This window comes from Ixodes scapularis, unplaced genomic scaffold (genome assembly GCF_016920785.2).
Source record: "Ixodes scapularis isolate PalLabHiFi unplaced genomic scaffold, ASM1692078v2 PGA_scaffold3__209_contigs__length_174095766, whole genome shotgun sequence".
Lineage (NCBI taxonomy): Eukaryota > Metazoa > Arthropoda > Arachnida > Ixodida > Ixodidae > Ixodes > Ixodes scapularis.
In genome coordinates, this window is record NW_024609868.1 from 91,200,193 (window position 1) to 91,220,441 (window position 20,249).

The window sequence follows — 20,249 nt, forward strand, 5'->3', positions numbered from 1 at the left end:
ATTACAACACAATTACTTATTTATTAGATCGACCCGGCTTGGGCTATGTAACATTAAACGAGTTCTATAGAATACAACATATATATTTAGTCATTCCTTGCCCTACCCTCTGTTTGAAAAGGCTCAAGCATCGCTGCATAAATTCCACGTTCTGTACTTTCCTTTTATGAATTGTGTTAAATTCATGATAGAACTTGACAGTTTGGGGCAATGAAGTACGTTCTTATTTAGTAAATAATAATAAATTATATCATATGCTGGAAGACACCAGATCGCTAAAGAAAAAATTGGGTTGACAGACTTTTTTTATCCGGGCAAATAAAGATGCGACAATTAGTCATATATAGATAATTTACAAGTGTTAATATAAAACTAAAATCCACACGCGCTAATACGAATGCATTCACATACAAACATCATGGTATCTTAAATTATTTACATTCTGTTGAAATTATAATGTCTCAGAAATATATAAGAACCGAATCGGGGCTCCCAAATCATTGGTGATAATTATCCGGCTTATGCAAATAGTATCCGAAGTAAAACAAACAGGAGACAAACTTGAAAAGTATACGAAGATACAAATATCGACAGTACTGCAAGAGGGGCGTAAAAAACTGGCAAAAAATAAAGATTAATAGCTTTATAAACAATTAAAATTCCCAACCTCGGCTCAAATCAGAAGCCCAATTTTTTTCTTCCAATATTTTGGCATGTTTACGCTATTGTTTTCTGCTCGCACAGCAGACGGCGCTACACGGCACCGTTGAGGTAGTCTCGAAAAATATTTGTCTCTCAGCCCGCAGTGTAAGCAACAAAACAACAAACAATGCGACGCTATTTATGTTGAGCGTGTTTGAGTGTGTGTCCGTGTGCGAGTGTTTAACCGAGAGGTAGGCCGCTTGTGCAGGCGCTGAGGCTTTCAGAGAGGTTCCGTCGGCGCCGCGAAGTTTCACGAAAGTAATTGTAATTGTTCCTGAAATTTTGCAATTACTGACGCTAGAATGTAATTAAATTACAATCGCACTTCCTTTTAGCCGAAAGTTATTAATTACAATTACAAATTACGAAGAAAAGTAATTAAATTACAGTAATTTAATTACTCTGATTGAATTATAGTAAAGCCGCAAATGCACATATACGACTAGCGAACAGCAAATGCACATATACGACTAGCGCCGTGACTATTCACTTTTATCATCGAATCGTAGAGTTGACTGCAGTATGACTACTATGAAACGGAATATGGCCCGCAAATTTAGTTTCTTTTTTTAATCTAAATGGCTGACTGAGTTTTCTTTTAGGCGATAGAAAAGCTTGAATTATATAGCTAATCATGCGATCTCCATTCATTTTAAAAGTAGGATAATACACGCGCGATGTGTATTTACAAAGGAAATAGAAATGTGATACTGCGAATAGCTGTAAGTTATACTAAAGTCCCGGAGCTTGAAAGATTAGGAAAATAGGTGCTGGAAGGAAGCGTTATGACTCTAGTATGTTTTATTGTTTTATATATTTATTCATTTGCACCTACTGCGATCTCATTTATGACCATTGCAAGAGTGGGGAAACACTCTTGCAGTGGTCAAACAACAGCACGTAGTCCTGTTGTTTTCTATAAATGAGAAACAATGTACTGGGAATACGGCCCTAAAGATATGCCGTGCGAACTCTCATATACTCTACTTCCTGTTTTGTTTCCAAACTTCATGTCCTTCTTGGAATTTTTTTTTCGGAAGGGAACACCTAGATTTTATTGAAATGCAAGAATCGCCTTCTAAAACTTAGAACGTCATACAGCTATTCTATGTCGGAAGGCAGCAAAGAGATACCTCTGAAAGACATTTTGGAAACCGAAGGCCATGGGACGAGAGCCAGGACATTGTGAATGTCGTCCTTCTTTTTGACTCTAGTGTTGGGTTTCAAGGATGTTGAAGGTACACCAGCTTTCCCTTATATCCTCTGCTATTTCTATGTTAACAATATTTTAAATTTAACGGGCAATGACCTCTGTAATGTTTTGTTACTATAAAAGGTACATTGCCCTAAGTAACTTCGAAAGCAACAATTTGGTTTGTGGAAGTTTAAAATTTACTCAATTAATACTTTCATTATGTAACCTCTAACCTTTTAAAAACATTTCGATATTGATTTATTGTTTTAGTACCGTCTAGCCAATTGAACAAATTGCGATTTCGGTGCTATGAGCAATATCAGGAAATAGTCAAGTAGAAAAACTAAGGGCAATATCGCAAGCTACCTTGCTGAACGGTCATACCTGCTGAACGGTCATACCCGAAACAAGGGAAAAAAACAAAGGTTTTTTTCTTTGTTTTAGTATAAGTGAAGTATCTCTTTTTTTTTAAATTTAACTTCACGATATAAAATTTGAGGCCCGAAAACTTCCGTATCTTTAAATAGACGTAGAGAAAATGTACAACTATCATTTACCCCAAGCTTTTTTTATTTTATTTTTTTTTACAAATACGTTTTTATAAATAGTTCTTATATATTTCTAGTTTTGGTCGAAACGTAGCATTTTTTTATTTGCGTTCTGAGCTATAGACCGAACGTAGCTACATTAATAATCCCCGCAACATGTACAAACGCCGCAGATGAATTTGAGGCATTTATTCTAAGTAGAACTTCGCCAAACAAAAAAGAAAAAAAGTATTTTGTGGTTTGTCAATTGCTTTGCCTTGATTTATACCTGCGACTTCGCTCGCGTGCAATCGATTGTAGACGGAAATCTGTAAGCTTCGACGATGTTCTGTTGCTGTTGTTTTCTCTCGGCTATGTTACGTTTTACTCAATTGCCGACAGGCGCCAACTTGTAGGTAAATCAAAACGGGTTCGTGGATTCTCGGTAATATTGCAATGTCGCGTGACCCGCGCTTACAGATTCTAAAACATAAATAAGTGTTTCTTTTATTTGTTTGATTTGTACTCAGCATAAACACCTCACGTTCCACAAAAGCCCAAAACAGAAATGGTGTTTCTGTTTACATCATGGGCTTGATTTTGCGAACACTAAACTTGTGAGGTTCCCGTTACTCTTCCTCCTCGTCCATTGGTTAAAGCGAACTATAGAACGTAATTAGTTTAGCAGTTATTTGGCTGGAGGGGGAGTTGAACGCAGATGCGTTCAGTTGTTACGAGCGCAGTCACGACGCAGTCCTTGTATTCGACTCGTGAGTTGAATTCGGCATTAATGGCGCTTGGCACCACTGGCAACGCGGGTGCATCGCGGTAAAAATACAGATAAAAATAAGCAATAGAAACACTTTAAAAGGGGGAAGGGGGTTGTGTTAAAAAAAATTTATACAGACCAAAAAAAAGAAGGGATGACGAAATGTTAGGCTAGGTGGCGCAAGCTGCTGCCCGTTAACAAGGGTATACTTATGCGGAGGGCAAGTTCGTCTGCTTCTCGCGCAGGGGGTAGCGGTGACGTCAGAACGCCGAGCCCTGATTGGCTGATCGCGACCCCCTACCTGAGCGTCGTCTGCTCCTTTGCAACGTCGTCTGCTCGCAACGTCGTCTGCGTCTGTCTTACCTTTCCTGCGACTTTCGGAAGTGCAGAGGCCAGATTCACGAAACGATCTTACGCCAAAAATGTGCGTAAGACAAAACTTAAAAACAAATTCGTATTCACGAAACGAAATTTTCGTAAGTTTTGCGCAGGTTACAACGAAATCCTACGACAGCTCCGAAGCTGTCTTACGCACTTCTTACGATCAAATCAGCGTGGCCGACAACGTCGCGGTCGCGACGACCCACGGACGTTTATTGTTTTACGTGCGGTTCTGACGCGTCCCGACTTCAAGCAGCAAGAAAAAAGCAAAAAGTACTTGAAACAGACCACGACGAACAAGAACGCTGGATCCACAAACACCCGGGAAAAGCTCCCACGGCCACGATCCCACCGAACGCGACCACACGAGCTGGGCAGTTAGGCCTAGCAGGCTCTCCGCGACTCGGCGACCGTCTGCCCACGACCGGCTGGCGTGCTGAGTGGAATATGCCCGCGCGTCCCTTGTGAACCCTTCCCGTATAATATTTTGATTGCTGACCTCAATTTTATATTAAGGGGTCAATTTCTTCCTCTTGTTATCTCCTTGTTTCCCGAGGCAACGGTGACTCTCGCCGATGAAAAAGCGGTGAATCTCCGACAGACGCAGCAAAGGTAAAGTAGCCATCGCTTTGACCGCTTTGACTAGCAGACGTAAAGCAGACGACGTTAACTGCGCCAACCCGCCGACGCCGTTAAAGAGTGAGGGGTCTCGCCGCACACGAATGGAAGGAAAAAGTATTTGGGAGGGAACTTGGCTCGGTTCTAAGCAAAAAAACTTCGGCGCCCCGGGACACCTCGCCAGGGAGTCCTTTGACTTCCCTCCTTGATGCGCGTCTGCTAGTTGTTAGACAAAAACAACGTACCGCTCGAGTTATTTCGTCGGTCGTGTTCGCTCCGAAAGTCGCAGGAAAGGCAAGACAGACGCAGACGACGTTGCGAGCAGACGACGTTGCAAAGGAGCAGACGACGCCGAGATAGGGGGTCGCGATCAGCCAATCAGAGTTCAGCGTTCTGACGTCACCGCTACTTCCTTTCTTATGCGCAGAAGACGAAAGTGAGCCCACTTGCGAGGCGTATTACCATCCATCCATCCATCCATCCATCCATTCATCCTAGTCTGAACAAACAAAGAGCCAGCCATCGTATTAGAAATTTAGCGGCGGAAATGAAACTTTGACTCATCATCCCTATGTATTACAGCCACCGGCAGGATGGAAACAGCAAGGAGGTCATTGACCTGTTCAGCCCCCAGGACGCGCTTGCTAACTTCGGCAGCGCTTCGACGCCTTGTTGTGGGCCTCGGCCGGGCATGCGCAGTCAAAGCACAGCAGGCGACAACGAACGCCTACTGGAAGCCTGTTATTCGAAAAAGGGCGTCAGTGTCTATAGTTTGCTTGTGTTGCAGAAAACATTTACTTTGCGCTTTGTGCGAATTGTTTTTGATTAAGTCAGGTAACCATTGAGACGTAAAGTTGCGAGTGTATTCAAGCGAGAGAGCATAATGCCTCTCCTGAGATTATTTGCCTCGACATGAGAGTGACGCCAGGTGATCAAAACAGGTCCCACTTGTTTTGATGTAACCATACTCGGTTCGTACGTTGTGCTGTGCTGTGCTGCCAAGATGTGGGTTACACAATGCCTTGACAATAAGCTTTAAGCTTGGTGTCGGGTGACTGCTCTCTTTGATTGTGTGCCCGCTCGTTGAAATAATGAAACAGGCATACTGCGCCCGAGTGGAAGCTGTTTAACCCACCCTCTCCTCCCTCAGCTGGCGTTGAGGGCTCTTCAGTCGGCGTGGCGTGTAACAAACACTACTTGTTCCTACAATGCGTAATGTTGTGTCAGCTAATAACTCACGTTTCGCTAAAAAAAGAACGAGGCCGGTTATGTGATCACATGTCGCAACGGCGGCATTGTTGATAGCGTGTATCAAAGTGGACCAAACCTGTTTCGTATATCAGCTCGTTGCCCTCTCGGCTGTGGGTTCGAAGTCCTGGATATCGGCGACAACTGTGGATTTCAGTTACGTTGCACTTTTGCCCCATTTATGTCTCGCGAGTTCGTCGACCGCAGGTGTGCGGGATTGTATTTCAATCTCCATCACAATTAACAAAACAAAAAAAAGAAACGTGGACGATGTTTGCTACTATATTTACGCCAAACATCTGACCTATATCTTTTTTTTTATTTAGTTTAAGTTATTTTTGTGTTTTTGTGTTATTAGCATATTAAAACACCCCAACACACACACACACACACACACACATATATATATATATATATATATATATATATATATATATATATTGCTTACTTGGTAAAACAAACAGTACTCCTAGGAAGAAAAAGAAAGAAAATTATTGTAGCAATCTAACCACCAATAGAACTAAGATATTTGTTTTTCTTCCATCGTCCCCTTTTGTGCTATATTTGTTATCACGCCATTTTTTTAATTGAAATATTTTAGTTTTACGCCAATCGTGTGGGGCTCTGGACCGCCCTCACGACACTATTATATAGACATCTTAAATCTGCGGCATTCCGATTAAGGAACTGAGGTCCTTATGTTTACATTATCTAGTTTACATATACCGATTGTCAATGAATGTACGGGCTTATTCATTTTTCACAGTAAATATCTGTCTCGGAAGGGTGTATGAAGAAATCTGTGGAAAACTAAATCCAGAAGTGGAAACTATATATATATATATATATATATATATATATATATATATATATATATATATATATATATATATATATATATATATATTTTACGGCATTCACAAGAGAGCACACCAATAAAATTAAGCTTATACTTAGTCCAAATGGAAATTGTACGTGGTGGAATCCGATATCTTGTCGTAAACGCAGGTCACGCACAGAAGAAAAAAAAGAGCACATCGCATTCACTGTGCTTGATTGGTCTAATCGGCGATACCAGACGTAACACTGACGACGATCGAGTGCCATGACGATACGCTTTGGGCACTGCATGATTAAAGAGTTTTGGGGAATCGTTTTTGCTCATCCGATACGTTACGATCGGCCCTTCGGTACGAACTGCGCCTATGCCTTCTGCGATAGCGCATGCGCAGTTCCTACCGGGGGGCCCCATCGTGCCGTATCGGATGTGCGAACACGGTTCCCTAAAACACTCTATTGGCGCCATCGGAGAGTAGTAGCGTTCCCTGCAGTAGCAACCTAAAGTGAAGCGGAGTCCGACTTGGAACCCCTTCAAAGATACAAAACCAGCCGACCTGCACTTTAAGAAAGAAGAAAGGCTCCGAGTTCACTTTCGTGCACAACATAGACATGGCAAATCGCGGAGAAAAACGGCGGAATCCCAGCGAGTGACAAAGCTCGCAATACGAGTACACACATACACACACACACACAAAAAAAAAACAATATGCGTAGAGTCAATTAGCGAGTCATCCAAGAGGCATCGACGAACGCTCATTATCTGCCCAAAGGTAGCGCTAGAGGTCACAACCAGATGCCAAAGTTTGAGCCCGAACGGGCACCTTATTCAAAAGTTATAAGTGATTTTCTGAAAATTTCAATAGGAAAATGGTGGCCGACGGAGTTTGGCCGCCATTTCAATCTTCAATTTCAATCTTATGGTGAAATAATGATGCGTGAAAAAGTAGAAAATGTATCCGGACCGGAAGTACGCCAGGGCTACACAATAGATGTCAACGACTGAGGCGGTGCCCCAGTCGTTGACGTCCCAGAGAACTTCCAGTTCATAAAAATAATGAACAAAGCCTATCTTAGCACTGCTACTTCAAATATCGATGAAACGTTTAACCATCATATTTCCAGGTGAACGCCAAAAGAACGAAGAAGCGCGAGATTTACTCAATTTTTTCGAATATTCTTGCGAACCGACCTGACTCTTTGAAGACGTTAAATTGTATACAGCCGAAGGCCCTCGTTAAATCTCCAACTTCGTTGCCCCTGTAGCATTTATGCTTTCTAGCACTGGGTTACACAGGCAAGCTCAACGGGCTTGGAAGTCGAGACGCAAGTGGCGGTTCATGTTTGTAAGCGGTAAAAGGGTCTGAATTGCAATCATGACGCCCGACTGGTGCCCGATGCTTGAAAACACGCGCAGATTGCGCGTGAACATATCTTGTACAAGCTTGCAATTGTACTAAATACTTGCCGGCAAGAGTAGAGGCTAGCGGCCGCCAGATGCCCTGCTTGCAATCGTCTGTACATCATACAAAAGGCAGTCTGCACACATCAGATCACCACGATGTCCGTAATTCGAATGCCGCGTGCCAAGTTTCTCATTGAATTCGTTGCCATGCGGCATTCAAAGCACGGACCTCGTGGGGACTTGCGTTCGACTCTGTTTTCAGACTGTATTTTGAATGATGTATAAGCAGTGTGACCCCGGCTTAAGCGGTAAAAGTTTACGACCGCTGATAACATTTCGAAGTAAAATGAAAAAAAAAAAGGAGCGGAGACATTGTGTTCGCGCTAATAGGGTCGCGCAGTGAACATGCAATAGCCTGCTTCTCTCAACGATAAACTTGTATACAAAAATAAAGAGATCGAAGAAGTGAAGTATTTTTGTCATTCACGCAGCTGGAACTTAAAAAGGTCAATACTTCCACGAGTATCCTCACGGACTCTTTCTTGCGAATTTTTAGAAAAACAAGAAATAGTGGCTATTTTTTACGATAAAATATGGTACCGATTGATTGTGTTTACATAGGAAAACATTGTTCAATAAAATACCTATATATATGCTTCTTATTTCAATGGTATACAGCAAGACCTAAACTCAAGAAAAAAAAAAAACGTGAAACTATGATCAGAAATTTGCGACAGGTGCTACTAGTTCACTTCTCTGCCCCCACATGGAGTATTCACCTTGAACTTTTACACAGTGTGCACATTTCCGCCAACGCGGAGTTTATAACCGAGTGAAAAAAAAACACGAGTAAACTTAAGACTGCTTACGTGTAGGAAGGCGAAAGCCTGTCAAGGACGACGTCTAGGTCGACTTCTAGGACGACCTCTAGGATGACATTGAGGACGACGTCAAGAACGACGTCGAGAACGACGCCTAGAGGAGGACACGGGAGGCTGTGGTGTATTAGCGTGGGCGGCCACGTTTGCCTGCGGAAGCCGCCGAAGATGTAGACGCTGCTGCCGATGTCGAGGCCGTAGATGTACATGCGGTCCTCTCACAGTCCATCGCGCGAAGCATACAACGAGCAGAGATGAAGTACGAAGGGCACCTTTTGCACACGGTGTTCCGGTGGTGACATCACGCTGATGGCGTATGATGACGCTTGATGACATCACGCTGATGACGCTTGGAGACGTATTTTTATGGTCCTCACAACGCCTACTACGGCACTTGTTTTTCACGTACTGTGACAATTAAGTGAGGTCATCCAAGAGGTCTAGGGCGATTTTATGATGACCGCAAGGACGACGCCAAGGAGAGCGTCGTCCTTAAGCATGCGATTGAACGGCGCGTGCCGCGCAATCGCGTTTTTATGACCATTTACTCCGATATTTCGCTCAATGGGACAAGTAAGGCTTTCGCTTTAAAAAAGTAACTTGAGAGATAAAGAAAATGATGGCATAATGAGCCTCTTCCGGTTGCAACATACTTTTAGCTGTATCATTCTCCCTTACCATTTTATGGCGACACAGCGTTTAAAAGCAGAATATCGGAACTCTAAACAATTTCGCAGAAGTCATCGCACGCATTTCTATTTCTTGTAGTTGACTTGGAGTGGGATATAGTTAGGTACCTTCAGAGATAACTGTGTTGTGAGTAAGTATAGTGCATAAAACGTATGTTATTTTTAGTGGTTGATTCCGTACCTAAAAGGATGGACTGTCAGCTTATGTATTCCTTGCACATTTTTACGCTTTGATTTATATCCACTTTCCGTCGGTTGCGATTTTGTTACCAGTGAAAGGAGCAGATGAATTTAGAAGAAGAAATGAACGTTTAATTAGGCGTGTTGAAACTTATTGTATGGAAGCGGGCATCCCGACAAGGAGGAAGAAGAAGCGGGAGCTCGAGTATAGAATGAACGAGATAGATCGAGGCCTGGCCATGAGCGGACGATGCCGGACATTTAATGTAAATATTTCTATATAAATGCTGTTGTTGGCTTCATCTACTAACGACTAGTCAGCCGTTCTTACAACATGGTGCCGAAACCCGGGACTTGGACTTGAGGAATCAACCTGAAAATGGATCGGCTCAAGACCAAGCGTAAAGTCGGATCAACCGTTTAACACAAGCCGGTTGTGCTGTTATTCTTTCTCGACCTCAATGTCCTCAACGAGTACCTAGCGAAAGAGCGCCTCAAAGCGCAACAAGGCGAACTTGCGCCTACAAACTTAAATAGAAAAGGTGGCATGCATCTTGCGTCGGCGGCGGAAGCGTAAATGACCCGAAGCAGTGCGTAATCTCTACTTTCATGCACGTGGCAAGTTCAGGAACTTTCTGAAGTAGAACACTCGATTACAGCCGAGAATGGCGTGGAATTTCTTAAGAGTACGAAATTAATACAATAAGGACCCGGGTTCGAGCGGGATTTGAACACCATTCCTCTTCGTGACAGCCGCATGCGTTGCCAACTCTGTTTTTTTTTTTTCCTTCTTTTTTTTTAATGGCATGAAAGGAATGAATGTGCAGTGTAAAAATTGGGTAGTCGGCAGCTTCCGATCAGTCCATGTAAAAGGCGACAATTGTACTGCAGTAACAGCAGATTAATCTCTCAGATGATATTCACGACAGAATTCTCTTCGGCAGATAAAACATCGCAAATACTACAGAACACTTCATTTGTGAGGTTTCATATATGGGCAGCGCGTTATGTTACTCGTGGCTTCAGAGTTTCCTAAAAGTCACTTTCGGGGATCTTTATCTCCTTCACTAAGGGGCTAACGTAGTGAACGCTCTCAACCCCGAATCATCATGCGGGTTTCCCTCCCTCACCTATCAACCTGCGATCGGTGGGTGAATTTAATATTGCATGCAGTCCATTTAAAGTAAATATTTCGCGACTTACGGTGTTTTCTTGCTTGCCGACATCTAGGAAATTTTTGGCGTGCCGCGTTGGGTTCGCTTTCTGTGCTTAATTGCGCCCAAAACATTTCGGCATTTGAATTAAAAAAAAAAAAAAAAGTACGCTGCGACGTTTTTGCGAAAGAACAAATGGCACAGTTCGGGCAGCATGGGAGGGAAAAAAACTTTTTTTTTCTGACCCCATGTTTTAACAGGTAGTACTTCCCTCTGAAACCTGAAAAAAGAAAAAAAAAGAATGACTCTTTTATATTTTAGCTGCCGCACAGCGTACCTCTGTAAACACCGAAATGAATCAAATTCGTCCGCTCCCGCAAAGCCGGACCGCTAGAGGGGCGCTGGCATCACCAAGTCAATTCTGTCCTAATATAAACGCTTTTTTGTTTTTCACCTTGCTTAGGTACTTTTTGTAAAATCTGCTTTCGGTAAACTTCACCAAATCCGCTATCTTTTTGTAATGACGCAAAACTATCTGACTTCCTTGCTGCGTCGTACAAGGAAAGGTATCACCGTTCTAAGACCTGCAATGCCCGGAGCGGGAATCATATTTTTCCAATCTCCGAAAAGCATAAACCTTTTGCGCTTCCAGCTTTATGCCCACTTTGAAGTTTGAACAGCCCTTAACTGCGCTTATGCGGACAAAGAAAGAGGTCAGTGCGTCTTGCACTTTCGAAACAAGAGTACCAAACAGAGGTTGCGCAAATACGTTTCTTTTTGTATTTTATTCTTTTTTTTTTTTTTGCTTCACTGCTTTGGCAAGCCACATCCTGCGCGGAGTACCATGCACAGGAAAAGGGCACCGTGTTACAAACATAGCTTCGGTTTAAAAGAGAGACCTTTCTTCCTTGCCCCTCGGCAGCTTTGCCTCTAACGACTTGTAGCCTCACACCGCCTTCTCTACATAGCTTCGTTATATCCAAGCTGATTCTATAAATAGTTTGACAGTGAGGCAGTTCATTAGATCGATAAGTCAGGCTTAGACGACCATGCTCTTAAACCTGTTGACTTGATAGATGACAGCTAGCTCGACTCTCCGTGTATTTTGGTTGTGTAGAATTGCCTTGCAAAGAGGCTCGAGGTACAGTGCGAATAGAGCGGGCGACATCGGACAACCCTGTTTAACGGAAGGAGGCAGTATATTAAGTAAGATTTGCATCCGTTCGCTCAAAAGTGAGCTATATCTTTGTAGCGTATTTTAACATAGTCCAGAAGTCGTTAGCACACATCGAGGAGTCCCTAGATTTAAAATGAAAAGGAGTGCGATACCTTGTCGAACGGATTCTTTGAATAGGCCTGCATTACAGCTATCAATGTTTGCATTGCTTCGCCGTTTCAGGTATCATTCGCATAATATGTAGATTAGAATTTCAACCCCGTACGTTTAATATTGTCCGACGCTTGTTTTCAGCGGACACTCCAGGCGCTTAGCCGGTATTTTTGCGAGGATTTTATTATCTACCGTCAGTAAACCGATAGGCCTATAAGACCTTCGCATCGCTTATCACCCGGGCGAAAAATTCCGAGCCACTGAATTGTGAACGCATGCGCAGCGTCTGACATACCGACTGCATAATAGAGCGACAGCGTATGCTCAAAAGGCGTTCCACAGTCCAGCAGACAAAGATGGCAGCGCGCAGAGGGGGATTTTCGCAAAGGTCTATAGTCACCAGCCAATTCCGTGTTTTATCGGTAATTTTTTTTTTTTTGATATTAGAACCGTCACCAATGGTCTCATGGACGTTGCCAACTCCGCCACGCACGAGGCAATATCGCCTATACTTAGTTTCACCTTTAATTCCAGACGTAGTGACCCTATGAGCTGATGGGGCCAATCAGACAGCTTCAAAAGCGCGCCGTCACGGTGTTCGTCGTGTATCTATACGTTTTCTATAATCGCTGAAGCAATCCTAAGCAGAAAAGGCTCAGTGACTTTCGCTTTTGACGCCTCATGATTGCTCTTTCTTTTTACTTTTAACTGATTTTAGGCTGGAAATAAGTATCTAAACTATCGTTTATGTGTCATTTGGGCCACGTTCCAATGTGCCCCCCTGTGAAATTTATTACGTTTATATCCTGAACATGGAGTATTTCTTTTTGGGCTTTTCACATCGCTTTTAAACATCCGTCAAGGCTACACTTATGCAGTATAACCGCATAAGGTATGGTCAGTGGGACATTATATAGAAAAAAAATCGTCACGTTAAATAGAATAAATATTTAGAACAATTAACTATGAAACCTAAAACTAGAAATAAAAAATTAATAATGTAGAATAACTAATTAATTAAAATGATATTGATAATACTAAAAAATTGTAAAGCTCGTCCACTTCACGTGGAGATGGAGGACCAGCGAAGCTGTTATCTTTACAACAACTTTACGGAAACTTTGCAACAACTTTTGCGATTTACATATGTTTGCAAAGAAGACACGTGCAGGACTTCGTTGTTTAATTGCCTTTATTTATTTCTTAGTGACTAAAGTGAATATTGCCTTATGATCCCTGTGGTAAACCGCCATTGGTTGTATTTTGACTTCGGACGTGTTCTTGCTAAACGAGAGGTTGATACGCGTTCTGTTGTTGGTCGTTGGTATACGTAACATGTTGGTATACGACTATTTTAAGTTTTACGACGAATTGGACTCTTAATCAGCATCACGGAAGCGGAAGAAAAGAAGGTTGGATCGGCGCGTTGTCCCCTAAGCCTCGTCACAGTGCACCCTTAGCTAAGTTGTTGACCGTAAATGATAACAAGAGATCAGGACCTCACTGTCTAATAATGCCAAGGGCGGCTGATTCACGCGGGTTGCCCGTACTTTTTATTTATACTTGCCACGACCAATCGGAATGAAGGAGTGCCATTTAAACGGGTGTTTTTTTTGTTAACATCCATGGACGTTTTTTTTTTTGTTTTTTTCAGATCCTAGTATGCAACAGCTTTGCTGTAGAACCAAATACCCCTCTCGTGTGGAAGATCTCATGTAGGCCAGACAGGGGGGTGTTTCAATGAAAGGTTGAGAAAGCACGCCTACTCCTTTAGGGCTACGCTAACACCACCCAAAAGACAAGACCCGTAGTGCTGACATTTGTGCGTCCCCAGCGAAGGTCAACGCTGGACACCGATTGGAAACAAGTGCTGCGCGGGCGCTTGGCTTCGAGTCAAGTTTGAGCCAAACGTTGACGCAATCGTCGTGTCCAATTTTTGCTCAGCATTGGGCTTTGGGCTTATAACGAGGCACTACTGCCTCGTTATATAGAAGGTGTTGGCTATGGTCGGAGGATTCCTACTACTGCTACATTGCAATGGTTGTTCATGTCTCCTTTCTTTCGGTGACGTGGTTATTGTGGGGAGACACCGAGACAGAATGACTCGAGAAATAGTACAAGCATTCTTTATTTCTTCGTTGGGGGACAGCGATGTCAGTCAGCCTTCGGTGGCGTTATCCGAGGAGATAACGTACCTTCGATCAAACATGACTGCCACTTTCTAAGGCGATATCTCTGAGGCCTCTAGTTGCATGGTAGGCGTGAGTTGAATAAACTTCATTGAATAAACTTCATTTGCGAGTCAGCCGTGGTCGTGTCATGTTCGTCCGCTGTTCCTCGTCCGTGCTTACTGAGGCTTTATTTCATCGTGTTTAGTTGTTGAAAGATTTTTTACTCATAAACATAAACATATTGTTTAAATTATAAAGTTGCAGAGAGCATCATCCAAAACCACAAAACCGGTCTCAAAGTGAGGATGGTTCGGCTCTTTTTACGGGTTCGTTCATCTTTTGAAATTTGGGCACCCGCCCCTCGCCATTGAAATCTTTGAGGACAAAGCAGTTTCCAACTAAAGACGGAATATAAAATGTAAAGTCCTCGAGCACGTCCTTGGTGCAATGGCAAATACCTAAAAGTGGGTCATTTTTTAGTAAAACATATCTCAAAATGGGGATGGTTCCGACGTTTTGACGCATTCGCTCATGTTTTGTAGTTCGGGAACCCGCGCCCTCACCCAGGAACCTTTTTGAGGTCGGCCGAGTTCTTAACTGGTGACGGAAAAGACGATTTATGGCTTGTCATCACAAGCTGCTGCTCTGGCAAATTCTCTAAAATTAGCCATCTTTGAGTAAACTCGTCTTGATATGGAGATTGTTCGATTGTTTTCAGGCATTCCTCCATCATTTCGAATTTGGGCACTCCGACCTTTCCGGGAAAGTTTTTGGATCGACCGAGTTTTTAACTTGCGAAATAATATAAAATGAAGGCCGCCAACTACAATTCGGTGTTATTAACAATTTTTGGGTTTGTGACCTTGTCAAGGAATCCGATATCAAGTCAAATATTTCAAAACGCTCTTTTCCCAAATGTTGTTGTTGTTGTTGTTGTTTTGTTGTATGTGTGGAGGGTGATTGGGATAATTACTTTAATATGAACGTTTAGTACCTGCCTAAGTAATACTTTTGACACGTTAATGTTAAGTTTAAAAGAACAATCATCCTCTCATAGATCGTTTATTCACCGCAGTGCTCCCATTCCACAGAAAATAAGTCACTCTGTTATAATCACATAGCCTTAATGATAAACCAAAATATTTTCAAAGGTTTTTAAAAACGTTTTGACTATTGTCATATAAAACAGCTGTTTTATTTCTAGTTTATTTATGTCAGAAGCAGAATACTAGAAGTGATCGTAAACGCCTAAACGAGAACAAATACACCTTATTTGGCAAATTAATCTCAGGACCCCCCAAAAAATAATAAAAAAAATGTATTTAGCACATTATCGATTATTGTGATTTACTACAGTCGTCTGGCAAATCTTGTAATTTTTTTGTATTTTTAATTTGTGCTCGTTTGAATTTTGCTGTTTTTCAAAAATTTGTGTGAGATGCCTCCGAGATATATTTTTTCTACAGATGTAGACAGGCACGTAGATCTTAAAGAATTTGCCATAATATTGAGGATGATTTTTGTTTAAGTTATACAATCATAATGAGTCTTTCACTCCCAAGAATAAACTGTACGCTCCGAATAACTCGGATATTATCCGTCGTGGCAATACATCAAAAAGTTCATTCGACTGAGGAACCTCCAGTTTGCACGTCACCATCTTGAAAGTTTGGCACACGAATACCGGTATATGATAGAATGGAGTGGTAGCATGGCAAATTGTTCAAAGCGCAACATTTCGGTGTCGGGGCCACATTTGTATATTAAATACATGGGCTTCTTGACAGCGCTGACATAGCCTGTAAGAGATGGCCCAGTCATAATATGGCACAAATTTCTGGGGATGCTTGCCAAATAATTTTTCAAATTAAAACTTGCGGTATATAAGACTCGATAATCTCGCCATTTCACCCACTGTTTTTTCTAAATAAATAGCTAAGAATGCTCGATCAGCTTTAAGCTTCTTGATAAAAGGCTGCCAAGTGTTTAGACACGCGTTTTTTTTTTTTATGAAATCGGGTGTCCAGGTCCTCTTTTAGTCTGCATTCCATGGTACCATGTGTTGACAACCTAATGTACAAGTCATTTTTAGCTAAAGTTTTTTTATGTGATTTTAGAAGACAGCAGGCCATGCAAAACACAACTTCTTGAACCTGTGATGGATTATTAGGAGACGTTTTCGTCTCGACAATAAACGCATACATTATATTTTAGGCGTCAAAACCCTTTAACTATGACCTCACAAGTAGTTATTACAAGCCCTGGAAAGGTGGATATACACCCCTGATTGGATTCAAGAATGTTTGGGCGCAGTTTATTGCAGTTTTTGGCCGCCTATCAAAGAGTCCAGATACAAGTTCCGTTGTGCCCCAAGAATACATAATGGGCGCTTTGCTTTTTTATGTAAATGGTCCTTCGTTTAACGCGTATCTTCCTCGATTCTGCTTATTACAAACACTGATGCGTCGTATAAAAGTATCGAAAATGTAGCGTGTATCGTGATATTGTAGAGTGCCTTTGAACGGCAATCGCTTTATAGTGTAGGAAGGTGGCACATACCTTATCGAAGTCGGTTAAAACCAAATTCATGTTCATGTCCACAATTAAACGCACAACCAATCGCAACCCTACAATCAACGATACCGTCTTAAAAATATATCAATACAAAAATTTGTTATTTTTTTAGTAGCATAAATTTTTACAATTATATTGATTACAAGATATAAACGAAAAACAAATGTCGATCACTTGGGCTTAGCAATCGGAATTTGTTTTCTGGTACCTCCAGAAACTAGATTTTTTAGTAGCCGACATTTTAATAAATGCAGGACATGGCTCGTTATGTTGACGGGTCTGATTTCTAGTGGCATTCCTTTTTTTTTTGCATTCTTATCGGTTAATGATATAATGATACTGGACTGTGGGGGAGCTCTAATAAGAAATTCTGGAATGGACACGCCCAGCGTTCTTCCAGACATTCTTCACCATCCGCGAGCGGCCCAAAAGCAAAAAGAAAATCTATTTTTATTAGAGATCAGGAGCGCTATTACTATACGAGCTGATAGGACCGATAAGACAGCGTCAAAAAAAAGTGCCCTATCAAGGCGTTCGTCGTGTTTTTGCACGTGTTCTGTATCATCACGGAACCAATCATAAACAGAAAAAAAGTCCTAGTGATATCCGCTTTTTGACGCCGCTTGTTCCGTCCCATTGCCTGCACGGAGAGCAAGTCGTCTGTTTCTTGCGCAGAGGTTGTGGTGACGTCAGAACGAAGCCGAGGTCTGATTGGCTTTGATTGAAAAGATAGTAGATAGACATCAATGCTAGCTGCATTGAGGTTGACCCACAATTTTGTTCAATCAGCCAATAAGAGCTCGGCGTCGTTCTGACGTCATCACAACCCCTGTGCAAAAAGCAGACGAACTTGCGTTCCTCGTAAGCCTTTAAGCGTCGGTTGCGTCTGAACTGGAGCTGAAACAAAGTGTAGAGGTTTCTCATCTTCGGTTCATGGTTCAGTGACGAGGATAAATGCTTTAATGTCTCTCTCGAAAAGCGCGGGAATTAGTTTCCCCTCGACGCAATTTTTATTTTTCAGACATAGATAATCATCCTCACAAAAATTCGTTTATCTAACAAACTAAGCAATTTCGCTACTCTCCGTTGAGGGTTGTTCTATAAAATTGGCATTCATTGCCCCGACATATAACAAAGAAAGTACAAAACAAAGCAAAATTTTGATTGCCGAGTGAAGTAATATTTTGCTACGCTTTAAACTGACGCATCTGTATGGGTATCATTTTTTATGTATGGATCAGTTTTGCCGTTGTTATTTTGTTTCGGTTTTCATGCAAAGATGATACCCATTCTGACGACTGTTTGGTGCATGTGGGAACGTCATGAATCGTAGCTGTTTATAAATGCCGCGTCGATGAGATCCTCTTTCCAGTCAGCGACGTGCCAACTCCGCTACTAGAGATGCCAAATACAGCTTGTGGTCGCAACCTGCTGTTTAAACTCGTGCGTCACAAACCGGCTGCCGAAAGAAAAACGAAAAAAAAAAACATGTTTACGAATATACGCTACGACAGAAAGATTCTGTGCACCGCCGAAAAGCTTTTTTTTTTTTCCTTTTTTTTTTTTTCTTACACCAAAGAAGTAGGTGTTTATCGCGCCAGTGCGGCTGAACTAACCAGCACGGCAACTTTCGAATAAACTCGAGTTTCGTTCAAATGAAGAGATCGCGGCTTTTGCAGTATTCGAACGAACATGAAAGTTACTTCTATGTGATTACACATGCGCATCCTGTTGTGCATCCAGATAGATTAATTCCGCTCTGTACGCTTGAACTGCGGGACTGCTCTCGCCCGCGCGATCGTCAAACCAAACCTTCTATTCAGGCACAAAATGAGGGAGAGGAGGAGACAAGAGGGGTTGTCAGAACACCGAGCACTGGTTAGAATGACCAGGCATAGCCGCCTCCATACTCACAAAGTCTGGCAGTTCGACGACGAAGCCATAGAGTGCCCGGCCGCAGATTTGGACCGCGAGGATCTGGTAGCAAAGAGCATCGAAGAGCCATTTCTCGGGGAACCTGGATGTAAGCGCACAGCTTTTGCAGCGGCGAGGACCCAAATCCCACTTGTTCGCTCGGGAGAAGTGTGTTTTGGTGTCTCACCGCAGCGGGGCGCCATTCACGTGGCTCTCCTCTCGTCCGTTGTCTGCCGCTCTACATTTTCCATTTCGGCGGCCGCTTCTCGTGGCGATCTGCCAGGCTTTGTCAGTATATAGGAGGCTATGGATCAGGCGTAGACGCAAAGCTAGCTGCGCGCCTTTGTCTCCACTGCATTGTCCGAGCACGTAAAAGCGCGGAACGCCGGCGTCCGGCGTTTGGCGTTCGCGTTCGAACGCGTTCGACGAGTGCAATAAGAACAAAGGTAGCTAGCTTTGCATCTACTCCCTAATCATTTCGACCAGGGTTTGGCATTCTGACGTCCCCGCGTGTTCTCGTCTCCTCTCTCTCTTTTATCTCTCCCTTCTTTCTCTCTCTCTCTCTCTCTTTCTCACAGTTTCTGCTCGCATAGCCGTAAATGATCCTAGCACAGAACTAGTGTTCCGTGTTTAAAAAAAAAAAAAGAAAAAAACCCCATAAAACTCGAAAACAAATCGCCGATTAAATTTTTTTGGTAATCACATTTAACCAAAAAAATTCATATTGCAAAATTACTACGCAGTGAAAAACAGTAAGTTTGGAGGAAAGGGTCAGTTGTCAGAACGAGAGGCCAGTTCACCTGCTTTTGAAATCTTGGACCATTTGGCCAAGGGGGTTTACCATACATCTCGTCAAGGTTCGTTCAGGACAACCGGTCATTGTATTCCTGGTCACGGCAAAAGTCACTGTTTTGGTTTCCAGTTTGTACCATACTGTTTGTACTTAGAGGAGGAGGGGCAGAGCTTTCACAAGAAAAAAAGCATGAACCCGTAAATTTCATAAAACGCGCTGCAGGGAAGTTGGAGCTCTATGCTTCTCGGTGACTACGTCCAGGTGTTTCGTTATTTTAGTGTATTGACGTTCATTCAAGCAATACCCGTTTGAAAATTTTCTCCTGCGAAAATTAGCATTTCCACTGGCAAGGGCGCCGATTCCAAATCGGGCTAAAGGAAGGCCATTAGATACAAGTGAATTCAGTGTATTTTCGTGCTTCAATATTATTTATTTTTATTTTAAAGTTTAGTATTTTGAAAAATACAACATTATTAAACTTAGAAATATTTTGGATTGCGAATCTAGCATAAGTGTAGATAACCTCTGATAAACCCAAACTTTTTTGCGAAAAATAAACTTCGAAAAACGCACCTTGCATTATACGAAAAATAATCTCCGATAAAGCGAAACCCTACACCGCAGACAGAACAATGTTGTACATAGAATGAGTAGGAGAGGCTTTTAGAACGCGCAGACCCTTATCATATTGCTTCTTTTTTTCTTCTTTCTCTTTGCCATATGTTTATTTTGATTCTTTTTTCTTTAGAAGCTTGAGTGCGTATCATATTTAGAGTCCCTGTGTTTTCTGTGTATACAGATAAACCCCGAAAACTAACCTCCGAGCAAACCTTATCATAACTGAAAAAAAAGAGAAAAGAATGGGGGGTACCTTTTTAGAAAAC

At 42.2% G+C, this 20,249-nt stretch overlaps 1 protein-coding gene across 2 annotated transcripts in view; it reads left to right on the forward strand.

The window, feature by feature from the left end:
* The window catches only part of LOC8043828 (synaptotagmin-15), a 165,390-nt gene that overhangs the window by 94,137 nt on the left and 51,004 nt on the right, over positions 1 to 20,249 (forward strand). The gene's annotated exons all lie outside the window — the stretch shown is intronic.